The sequence below is a fragment of the Rattus norvegicus genome, chromosome 9 (genome assembly GCF_021556685.1).
Source record: "Rattus norvegicus strain SHRSP/BbbUtx chromosome 9, alternate assembly SHRSP_T2T, whole genome shotgun sequence".
Taxonomy (NCBI): domain Eukaryota; kingdom Metazoa; phylum Chordata; class Mammalia; order Rodentia; family Muridae; genus Rattus; species Rattus norvegicus.
The window spans coordinates 117,783,491-117,796,228 of NC_141542.1; the positions used below are offsets into that span (position 1 = coordinate 117,783,491).

Genomic DNA, 12,738 nt, shown 5'->3' on the forward strand with positions numbered 1-12,738 from the left:
GTTGGTTACTCCACTGTGCCAGCATCTGTGTCACAACTGCACCAGCACATCATCCAAGTAGGTCACCACCGTAGATTTCAGGAGCTGAGTTAGGGGTTACTTTCCTCCTCTGGTAGTGTGCAGAGTACTTTCCTGTACTATGAACACCAGTCAGTTGGGGAGAAGGCTGTAGCAAGGCACCAACCAGCTCAATTTTGGCTCAGCGTTTGATGAGATATATGCTGGGCCCCCACTCGTTGTCAGCTCTATGGCCCTGGCCTCCTTGCAAGCCTCCCGCCAAGCCAGCTCCAGCTGTGTCCTCTGCCCCAACTGTGCTTCCCTATCCCCAGAGTGGTGTCCTGGGCTGCTGTACTGTCTGACACCCACCTGGTGACCACACAGGGTAAGCACGGTCAAATTTCCTGTGCCCTGACTCCCTCAGCAGTTGTGCCCTGTAGCAGAGAGGACGTGGAACGCTCCACCACAACCTTACACTTAATCATATGTTTTGGAAACTAGCCAATAGCATTGTCAGTAGCTTGAGTAATTCGAGCATTTCCGTGGGGTGCCTTTGCCTAATATATATATCTATAACGGTTTGAATACGAGACAACTCCTTTAAGTTCATCCCTTGATAGTTCCATTTAAGGAAGTGGCAGAGATTTTGGGAGGTTCAACCTATGTGGAAATGGAAGGAAGCTACATGGTCTGCTTCTGCCCTTGGTGTAGCTACCAGGCTGGAATGAGATGAATGAAGTTTATCCTGTTGGGTGCTTCACAGGATCTCTGAGCCCTGGGGACAAATAGCCTTTTCTGAGAGGTTTTCAGTGAAACAGCTCTCCTTTATGGGGGTAACAAGGGCCATATAAACCTTGGGGGCAGAGTAGAAGGGTTTTCACTGTGAGTGTACATTATTGGTTGTTATGGAGGTATGGGAATGCTTCATTTACATGAAGAGTAATTCCAGGTCTTTGGTGGACATGTCCTTTTAGGGAGAGAAGAAACTGAGTCTGTGATTTGGCCACCAGACTAAGTGACCAAGGGAACAATCCTAACTCCTGCTGGTTTGGGATGAGATGCTCGGCATTTGTACATGTCTTGACCTCACTCTTGCTCTGGACTGGCTCCCCTAATAGCCCGGTTTTCCAGCCCCACACTACACCTTATTCCCAGCCCCCTCCCTCTCTGCTCCTGTCAACTCTCAGGTCAACAGCCTCATCCTCCTGCTCCTGCCAACCACTGTGGTCCTCTGCCTCACTGTGACGCCAGGATTAATAGAGCCGAGGACTATAGACAGAAACTGTGAACTGTGAACCAAAGTAAGTCCTTACACCTTTAAGTCGCTTGTTTCAGGCATCCTGCCATAGAATCAGGGAGCTAAGTAAAGCAGAGTATTGGTGTCAGAAGACTCCCACTGCTATGATTAAACCTGACTATGTGGCTGTTAAGCCTATGGAACTGCCTGGTGAAAGAAAGCTGGGAAGTGGGACGGAGATGCTCTAAATGCTGTAAACACAACTTAATGAGAGGCTGCAGTGGGAGCCCAGGAGACCAGCCTGCTGACAGGAATGCAGACGGTGAAGCAAGACCAGTCTCAAAAGCTTCTGAGTAGAAAGAAATAAGGACTTTATTTGGACTCAGACAAAAGCCTGTCGTGTAAAATCCCCCAAGAGAGTCTGTGGCCTGCAACCTGGAGTGAGGCTGAATTTAAAGTAATGGATCAATTAATTTGGTGGGGGGAAATTTCAATACAAAATAGATCATGGCTATTGAAAATATCATCACAACTAAGAAGAAATCAAGTAGGGTATTTTGGCTCAGGCTGAGGCAGAAGAATCACCATGAGTTCAAAGCCAGCCAGGGTGTAAATGTACATTGGGTCAACCAAAAGAAAGACTAAAAAAGAAAGAATAATAAATAATAAATAAATCCTTTATATCAGGAAAAACTTGGGCAAGTCTCAGGACTTGGCCAGGCACCACCCATCACATGTTGATACAGGGTATACAGTTTTTTACTTATTGAAAACGGTTTGCCTTAAGAAGAGTACAGCGCTGGTCCAAGGAGGCTGGCTACTGCTCACACTGGCAAGTACAGCCCCATGCCATTCATGTGGTGCCAGTTTGTGGGCATGCAGAACGTAAGAATGTTATGGTCATGAGACTTTCACACAGATTTCAAAGAATGACCTAGGATGTCAAAGTATGTACGGGGGTGGAGGTGGGGGTGGGGGTGGAGGTGGAGGTGGGGTGGGGGTGGGGGTGGAGTGCCTTCTGCCAGCCCCTGAGAAAGCAATGTTCCATGCCATGAGCATGCTATGGAAACCCAAGGATGGTGGAGGGATGTCGAATGTCTCCTGAGGAACAGTGCAAGAGACAAATACACACATTTCCAAAGAGAACCATCTGATCCACTAGCAAAGCCATCTGTGCACGGCTGCCCAAGATCATGCTGCCACGTGGGTCACGTCCTATGAATCTACAGAGTTTGACCGTTGGTCTGCTAAGGTTACATAGTCTCATCCCTTCTTTCTAGACTCCAGCATCTCCGTCTTAGAACAGAAATGTTTACACAGTGGCATCGTGTCTCAGAAATAAGAACACTGTCCTTTTTGTTGTTGTTGTTGTTTAACAGGACTGAGAGTCTTAGGTTTCAAAGGAGACTTGGGCTTGGAGTTCTAAACAATGTTGGAACCATTAGGACTGTAGAAGGCCATGCAGATGTGTAGTCTGAGCCTCTATGGGTCAGGAACAGAAGGCTGGCATTTGAATATGAAATGTCCCCTATCGACTCATGTGGTGAACATTTGGCCCCCAGCTTGGGGTGTTATTTTCGGAAGCAGTGGAAACTCTAGGAGGTGGGACCTAGTTGAACAAAGCATGTCACCGTGATCTGCCCCTGAAAGGTTTTATTTCATCCCCCGACCTCTCAAGTCTCTTCCTCCTGTCTGCCCTGAGGCTGCTCGCTTCCTCCTTAGCACGCTCCCCACACCGTGGTCCAGGACCAGAATCAATGGGGCCAATAACTAAGAGCTGGGATTTCCGACAGTGTGAGCCAAAGGAAAGTTTGCTTTCTCCTCCACACGCTCCCCACACGGTGATGTTCTATCCAGGAGCAGAATCAACGGCACCAATAACTAAGGGCTGGGATTTCCGAAAGCGTGAACCGAAGAAAAGCTTTCTGCTTTTAAGTCCGTCCTTCAGGTACTTTGGCACAGGGCTATAAAAGTAGCTAATACTGACTCCTTAAGCTGTCCCCCTGGACTTTCCTCAGCAAAATCCTACAGCTATATGTGTTTGAAATGTCTTATTCTTAAGTTAAATCCGCTGAACATCAGGTGATCAGTTTAGTGGCACTGAGTATAGTCGCGATGTTCTGCACTCTCTACACCCATCGTTACGAACCGTGTTCCTAACTCCGGAGGAAGCCCCCTTATATTTCAAGCCTTTAGTGCCCAGTCCCTTTCGTTCTCAATTCCCGAAACCTATTTGCAAAATCATATTGTAAATAATTATGATTCTCATAAATGTTTTTGTTCTATTTTAAAACTCAGGAAACATCTTGATAGTTTTAGCAAACAAATCAGACATCAAATAGATTTTTTTCATTTTAAATAATTTATTTCTTTGGGTTTTTGTTGTTGTTGTTTAAGCATTTTAGTCTCTGAAAATTTCATACCTAGATACACTGTAAGTTGACCTTACTATCTTTGTCCCCCCAACTTCCCCAGAGGCCCCCAACATGTCTACATCCTCATAAGTACAAGTATCTCTTCCTTTTGTTTATTTTTTCTTTTATTTTTGAGATTATAATATAATTACATCATTTCTCTCTTCTTCTTCCTGTCTCCTTGCTGCTTTTGAAATTCAGGGTCTCTCTTTTTTATTGATATATATATATATATATATATATATATATATATATATATATATATATGTGTGTGTGTGTGTGTGTGTGTGTGTGTAGATATATAGATATATGTATATTTGTAAGTATAACCTGCTCAGTCTGTACAGTGCTATTTGTATTTATGTTTTCAGGGAGACCTTTTAGTGTTGGCTAAACAGTGGGTGCGCTTCTCCCTAGGGAAGACTATTTTACCCATTGCCTTTACCACTTCACTTTGGCCTATTGACATTATTTAAATGAATCAATTTTCATTGTTTCATTGTTTCACTGTTTTATATACATATATGTGTGTGTGTGTGTGTGTGTGTGTGTGTGTGTGTGTGTGTATCTTAAACATCGGATGGCTGAAGAGGAGGAAAGAATGCCCTTTTATGCGGAGAAGGATCTGTCCTGCTTCTCTGCCTTCTGTCTGGACCACTGCTTCTGTTGCTCTTGCACTTGCACTGACAGAATGCTCCTCCTGAGTCAGCAGACTTCAAAATGGATGGGCACCAGCATCTTCCCTGTGTCTTCAGCTTGTTGACTGAAAATCCTGAGTTCTGGGCCTTTACAATAATCTGTGCCAATTCCTTATAAGTTCTTTCTTTCCCTCTCACATGCTCTTTCCTGAGTACAGTAGTTCCGCCCCCCCCCCCCCCCGGGAGGATAATTGTTATTTGTCAAATAATATTTTTAGAGTAATTATTTTGTTGATGTCATTTGTTCTTCCTTCTTTCCTTTATTTCTTCTTTTCTTTGTTTTTTGTATTTTGTTTTGTTTTGTTTTTTGAGAAAGGGTTTTTCTGTGTAGCCCTGGCTGTCCTAGAACTCACCTTGAAGACCAGGCTGACCTCAAACTCACAGAGATCTGCCTGCCTCTGCCTCCAGAGTGCTGGGATTACAAGTGCAGATTTGCATCCTTTCTCATATGCTACATTTATAGCTTCTATTAGTCCACTTGGTGGTCAGCTAATAACAGGAGAAACATTTCCTTAAATTCCCTAGTCACCTTCTCCCGGTCTTTGCTGTGCTCTCTGTGTACAGATGCATTGATACACACCTTCAAGGCCTGGTAAACGTTTAGCTCTGACTTAGCCTTCACTTTCTGACTGTGTAGAACTTTACTGTGTGCCACACAAGCAGCCCTGCACACAGTCACCTCTGGGGTTCTCCAGAATTGCTCAAATCATTTCTAAAGCCCTAAAAGCCTTCCATTGGGCCATCATCATGATATTCTGAATGGGGCTTTTAAATGCTCAAATTTATCTTATTCTTTATTTGAGATGGAAGTCTCACTTTGTAGCCCTCGCTAGCCAGGACCTCTATATAGACCAAATTGGCCTCAAACTCAAAAGTTCTGCCTGCCTCCGCCTCCCAAGTGCTGGTATTAAAGGTGTCAGTCAGAACACTTGGCCCTGAATAGGGACTGTGTTGCTTTCTTCGTGCAGGCTTTCGGGGAGTTCTATCCCCAGAGGCCTCCCGGAGCTGATGTGCTGTGTTCTCTGCCATTCTGTGTCTATGAGGCTATTGGTCTTCAAGGCCTCTTATAGTTGTGAATGTAAGCATAGGAATAGAGCTTTTTAAAACCTACCCGGCCTACTGTTCTTATCGAAGCCCCGCCGTTTAGCTGTAAAGGCTCCTCTGGCTGCCTGCAAGCCCTTGATTAATTTCCAGAGTGCAGAAAAAGTTGGTTTAGACAACTTTTGCCAGGTTCTGTTGCTTTTATTCAGGCCAGATTTCTGGATGTCCTTACCCTGCCAATTTAAAAGAACTTCTCTCATTTCCTGAGTTTTTCCACGTTCAAAACTTTTGTCTGTCGTCTTTACACTTGCTGGAAATAAAAAGGTTGGCTGAATATAAAATCATTGGCTTACACTTTTCTTTCCTTAAGCATCTTAAATTGTTGAGGAGCCGAACACTTCTCGGGGAGCTCTGAAGCCAGCCCACTTTTTTCCTTTTATAGGTGACTTGACACCTTTGCCGTGCGCTTTCCAGATTGGCCTCGCCTCTCGTGTGTTGTCACGCCTCGATGGGAATGCATCCTGAGGATGATGGAACCCACCCAGACGCTTCCTTCTTCTGGATCGTCTCTTCCCATTGATACTCTGCGTTCCTTCCCACAATTCATCACCATGCTTTGAGGATAATAGCTGTCAGCGGGTACTTTCAGCAAATTACCAAACCTCATGGTGATTCGAGGAATCCCCTCTCTTGAAGCTTGCTGTTAGAAATAAATGTGGCTCTGGCCGTGCCTATCCTTCAGACTCTACCATTTAGATCAGTCCCAAGAAGATTTTTTTTTTAAAAATGAACTGTTGCTGTAACCAGGCATGGTGGTACACGCCTTTAATTCCAGCGCGCAGGAGGCAGAGGCAGGTGGGTCTCTGAGTTCAAGGCCAGCCTGGCCAACAAAGTAAGTTCTAGGACAGCCATGGCCACACAGAGAAACCCTGTCTCAAAACAACAAAACAAATAAAACAATAGCCAATCAACTACAAACCCTACAGCTACTACACACACTGTCAAAATATAAGCACTCTTCAATGTGTTTGCGTGTACGTGTATCTGTGACATATATGCAAGTATTTTCTGTGTGTTTTGCCTGTTTTATTAAAAAAAGTATGATTTGATAAGCAAAAATTTCAATGCTTTGTTATGATTTTCTTATTATTAATTATTGTTAATTATTAACTATTATTTATGATTTGTTATTATTTTCTTCTATAGTTAGTGCTCTCTGTGTTCTGCCAAATATGTGTGTGTGTGTGTGTGTGTGTGTGTGTGTGTGTGTGTGTGTGTGTCTTTGCCCTGGTGTCTCACTGATATTTCTACATTTTTTGTTGTTGTTTTTTGGGTTTTGTTGTTGTTGTTGTTGTTTTGGGTTTTTTGGGTTTTTTTTTTTAAGTGTTAGGCCCTTACATGTGCTTGAGAATTTTAGTTACATCTATTGACTTTGTTGCTCCAGTATGGAGGGAAGGCTGATTTGCGTTGCCCTGTTTATACCCGGAGTCTATGGTAACATCATTTTAGTCTCGAAAAGCAATCTCAACGTGCCATCAACTTCGTATATTTGGGACGCCATCTGTCACTAAGAAGGAGCGCCTCTTCCCACTGTTGTGGAAAAGTAAACTTTATATAAGAAGCGTGTAGGCTCCTCCTGACGAGTCTGTAACATCGGAAAGGCACCTCGCTTCTCATAAAGAATAATCGGCTTTTTCTCAAAGGGAAGGGCTAGGGACCAACATCCTGCTCTTGTGGCAGATGGCGTCTTAGTCACGTTTCTCATCTGTGTGACCCAAAGCTATATGGAAAGCCACTTGAAGGCAGAGGAGTTTCTGTTGGCTCACGGTCAGCCTCAGCAGTCCACCAGGGTAAGGTAGACATAGAGATGGGAGTAGAAGGTTGCCGACCACACTGCACTGTCCGTCAGTCAGGAAGCAGAGCCCAGACAGGAAGTGGGGCCCGCCTACTCATCCTCCAGGGTCACTCCCACTGATCCGCTCTCTCCAACAAGGCTCTGTCTTCTAAAAGACTGTGCCAAAACACAGGGGTCCCTGCGGCATGGCGTCCAGCTCAAGAGTGAGTGGTGGAAGATGCGAGAACAAAAGGGAACCAGGATATGGTTTTTGGCACGAGGATTTATATTTTTTTCTTTAGAAAAAATAGAAAATATATAGTTCCTATTTCTATCACAAATGCAAAAGCTTCCTCTCGTGAACTTGGAGACTTTGTGAAATGCTAGTCTGATCCATTTGGAGGAAAGAAAACTGAATATGGTTTGCATAGAAAGGAAAGATCTAACCCCAAAAAACATAAAGTAAATTGAAGTTATAAAGGCAAGTGTTTATGGTTTACCTCCACTCTAGTTACTAATAAAACGTGAATGGGCTTGAAAGTCAATCTTAAAGGAGGTTAGGTAGGGAGTTAGGAAGGGTGACAGAAGGGCTGAATATTTCAGTGGATTTAGCCGTTGCTGACTATTCCAGACTGAGCTAAGATCATGGCAGGGTTTACTGCTGGGGCCTAGGAACTGCCAGGAAAAATGTTTTGCATAGTGCATAGACATTTTTATTCAAGTATCAACTAAACTGGTACATATATGCATATATATGTATATGTATATGTATTCATGAGTGTTTGTTATTTGTAAACCATGCATGTGACTTTGCTGGTGTTCTTCATTTTTGCCCACCAGTTTAAGGCGAGTCCAACATCTAATGCAGTACCGAGTAATTCTCTAGTTCTGTTTATTTATTTTTCTCATTCGATCTTCTTATAATAAAAAGAAGTTAGTTTTAAAATAGAGATGCTCTATGATCTATTTGCAAGGCAGATGACACCTTAATTTAGACTTTTTATAAAATTTCCCGTAACTTCCTAGCACGACAGTCTGAAAGCTGATAGTAGGGTAAAGACCAGAGTCTGCACCTCTGATCAACACTGAGGCATTCTTTATGGTTTCCTTGTACTTAGAAACCTTAACTTTGCTGTAGGTTATTAAACAACTATTTCCTTTCTGATACCTGCTGGTACCACTGCGCCCGACAAAAACCTGTTCAACAGATTCTTGCTAACTTGAGTTCATTAGGGGAAAAAAAAAAGATGAAAGGACAGAACTCCTTGGAAAACAGAAAATATTTATTTGCTTTTGTTTCTCTCCAACGTGATGAGAGCATCCATGAGTGGAGAAACGAGGGAAAAGAGCCCGTCTCCTCTGAGGACCTCCCTATTTCAGATATTCAGATGCAGAAGAACACGTCTTTAGATTTACATTCTGAGATTAAATTTTAACACTGTAATACCCTTGCTGTGTCATAAAATATGAATAATATTCAGTCTTATCTTCCGTTCCAAAGTTATTCTACCTCGCCTCACCATTAGTCATTCCTTTCTTATTACAGAAATCTATAAGTCTTAGTCAGGTGAGCTCTAAGTCTCTCGTCCTTTCAGATTACAGTTGTAACACAACTGGTACCATGGTTCCCACCTTCAGCCCGATGGCAGCTACAAGCTTTACTTGGTTTATGGTTAGCTTCTTCCCTAATTCCTACAGCAGATCCTGTAATCACGAGGACAACAAAAGAGTGTCATTCATTTCTTAACCAAAGCCACCGACTCATTAATAGCTCTGCTAGAAGAACTTTCTGCTGGTACCACTTCCAGGCTTCCATTTGTGACAGGAAAAGGCTGTGGAAGGATATCTGATGGTAACAGTCGTGCAGGGTAGGAGCAGTCTTCAGCCAGAACAAAGAAAGGAGGCAGAGATTAATAAGTGCATCGGGAACACGGTTAAGACAGGACCTTCACTCTTTACTACAGAACTGTCAGAGCTTCTCATGGGCTAATGCCCCCTGTGACTTTCTGAGAAGGCCATGAATTCCAGCTCTTCCCAAGCCTTGGAGACCATGAAATCATTTAAAATTACATTTAATAAAAAGCAAAAAGAAAGGAAGGAAGGAAGGAAGGAAGGAAAGAAGAAAGAAAGAAAGAAAGAAAGAAAGAAAGAAAGAAAGAAAGAAAGAGAAAGAAAGAAAGAAAGAAAGAAAGAAAGAAAGAAAGAAAGAAAGAAAGAACGACCTGGCCTTACCAAGCTCATCTCCGAGTTCTCTTCTGTTTCAAACACATCTTAAACACATCAATTAGGGAAAACTGAAGGAGCTGCGTGGTTGCCACATGGAATATCGCACAGCAATCAAGCATAGCCCACTAAAGTAGCCCTTGATGATGTGGAACTGTGAGGACTAGGAGTGAGAGCAGTGCAGCTCTGGAGAATTTGGCAACTGGTACATAGAACATTCCTGAAAGGAATACACACAGGAAGTGGGGACAGACCTGCTTGTTTAGATGCCATAGCTGTCCCTTTCATCCCTACCCTTCCCCAACGAGTTTCACTTTTATAATTAATATGTCTAAATATTATTATGCTATAGTGGGACCAAAGTTAAAGCTTTTCATTCACCTCACCTGCTTGCATATACTCCTTGGAACTGCGTATTGGAATCCACTTTCCCTTCACCTGCAATGAGCCACTTCTATTAGGGGGCCAAAGAACTGTGGCCCATGGATGCTTTTTCAATAAAGTTTTCTAGGAGGGCAGATGCTCGCCTGTGCTGCTTTTATTTAACGCCGATGGAGCTGACGAGTTTAGCGCAGCCAAGGACCACAGAGGATTATGGCATTTTGTCACTGGTCTAGGATTAAAGAGGCAAGAGCTTCCCAAGGGCATCTCAAAGCTCAGTCAGGACAACAGTGAACTGTGCAGAGGTGCAGATGAGTGGCCCTTTGAGGAGCAGGTTCCATAAAGAATTAGCTGCATTTGGGATTCATTAAGGAACATATTTGTGAAGAATAAACAGGACAGTGCTGGGGAGATATCTCAGGGAATAATGTACTTGAAGCGGCTGGGACAGTCTGCCCATAATTCTAGTACTTGGTAGTGAGACAGGAGACCTCAGAGGAATCAGCTTAGCTAGGTTAAACCATATTGTCAAATTCTGAGTTCATTTAAAGACACTGCCTGAAGAATAAAGGAGGCAGGGGGTGGGGGTGGGGACTCTCGATGTCAACCTTGGGCTTCCGCTTGAATGGGCATGTACGTGCACATGCACACACATGCATGCATCTGTAAATACATCAACATGAATATATGCACAAACATGCATATAAAATAATGGTTTTCCATGGAGTAAAGGCGAAGAGGACAGGCTGAGGGATTGCTGAGAGTAAAACATCAGAGTAGTATGTTTTGTTTGGTGTGTGCTCAGACATCACGCACCAATAGGCCATTCCTTGAACGCCATAGGTTCAGCTGACATACAGCCCAGCGTAGCATGGTTGGTACACAGTACTGGCATGGGGGTTTAGAGTCTCTAGAGTCATGGGGTTCCAACCCCTGTTAAACCAAGCTTGTGGGCAGGACCACTATTGTAGTACCGGATAGGACAGTGGTCACAGAGGACAAAGCATCGAGCCAGAGATGACAATTCTTAAGTCTGTGGTCTTCCCAAGGCAAACTGAAGCCAAACGTGAGGGTCACCCAAGAGCATCCAGCTGTGCTGCCTGAGATTTGTTTGGTTGCAGGTCACAAAAAAGTACTCACTCAGGTGACTTAGACAGCGACATGTGGTGTGATTTATAACTGGAATCCAGAAAGAACGACCTCAAGACTGCTTCAAGGGATCCCAGAGAAACGCTCAGCCACAGAGAGAAAGACACAGCCACAAAGAGACGCTCAGCCCCAGAGAGATGCTCAGCCACAGAGAGACACACAGCCACAGAGAGACACACAGCTACAGAGAGACACACAGCCACAGAGAGAGAGACACACAGCCACAGAGAGAGAGACACACAGCCACAGAGAGACACACAGCCACAGAGAGAGAGACACACAGCCACAGAGAGAGAGACACACAGCCACAGAGAGAGAGACACACAGCCACAGAGAGACGCTCAGCCACAGAGAGACGCTCAGCCAGGCAAGCTGGGTAGTATGAGTTTGATCCCAGGAGCAAACATAAAAGTGAAAGATCCCACTTCCAAAGTTGTCCTCGGACCTTCACATGTGCACCGTGACACCTATGCCACATACACACATCACACGCACACACAATAATGATGGAAATAACAACAACAACAACAAGAATGAATCTTGGGGGGTCTTTCCTTCCAGCAGCATCAGCTTTGGTCTATGACAAAGATGGCTGCCCTTTGCCGTGGAAGCGACAGCTAACAAAAGAGATCTTACTCTGGTTTAATAGTGTCATACAGGAACGCCTATATGTGAAACAGACACACCTGTGTGGTGGAATAGCAGAAGCATGATTTTGGAATAACTGATAGGGGTTCGTATGTGTACACACACACACACACACACACACACACACACGTGTGCACACTCAGCTACACACCCAGTGGCTTGTGTCTCTAAGTTCTGAGTAATTTGAGTCCTAAGTGCTGCTTCCAGCAGGACAATTATATTAACTAATAATTGTTGAGCATATCGTATGCTGAGCGCTCCTCCAACAGTCTTTACAAGGACTACATCATTAGAGCTTCACAACCGTAGGGGCCTTCTGAGGCTAATTTTTTCTTTTTTAACCACGTCTGGTTTACAGAAGAGTTAACTCTGCGATCATCTTGGATTCATAAAGGAAGCACTTAAAGACGCAGAACTGTGAGGGCCACGGCAGCCAGTGAGTGGGAGCCCAGTATTTACCTCACTACCAGACAGCTCTGCCCAGGCTGTTTGACTCAGTTGTTCCCATCTGTCCAGCCAGGCAACTCACAGATCTCTGCGCTGCAAGTTCCACACGGCAAGATCACGTGACATCACCGACTATACTCATCCCTGTTCTGCGGAGTCTCCCAACACCGGCTTCCAGCTCCGCAATTTACTGAGGACTCACGGAATAGAAAAAGATCTGCTTTTACCTTAGGTACTAGTTTATTATAGAGACAAGAAATACATTATAATCAATAATGGGGAGAGTCTGTGGGGACTGTCCAGGGGGCACCAGGAGTTTTAATTTACCATCTCCCCGTGGAAACTGTACATTATTTTTCTCAGCAATACCCAGTCCCCCTCAGGTGTATCTCATAGAGCCGAACCAGCCCCGGGGAGACAAAAGCATTTGCAGTAGGCAGAATATTTCAAAGACTTAGCAGTTATCTCCGAGAGCCAGTGGGGTCAGTTGTTTCTTCAGAGTCTGTGGGACTCAGAACTGTGGGCTACCTATTTTGTACAGGTCCCATTAGACGAAGCTGGGACCCATCCCTTGGGAGTGTTTCATAGGAGGAACTCAGTTCCTTCTTCCTCCTACCAGCCGCACAGCCAGGGAGGTACACTTAGCATTTCAGGATTTGAGGGATCGTC

General features: G+C 44.2%; 1 long non-coding RNA gene across 2 annotated transcripts in view; it reads left to right on the top strand.

Moving 5' to 3' along the window:
- LOC102546629 (uncharacterized) overlaps positions 1-6,506 on the top strand; it is a 32,734-nt gene extending 26,228 nt beyond the window's left edge. For both annotated transcript variants that reach the window (XR_015629771.1, XR_015629770.1), the window contains one exon: positions 5,830-6,506. This is a non-coding gene — a long non-coding RNA (uncharacterized LOC102546629). The remainder of the gene's footprint in view (positions 1-5,829) is intronic.
- The last annotated feature ends 6,232 nt before the right edge of the window (positions 6,507-12,738 follow it).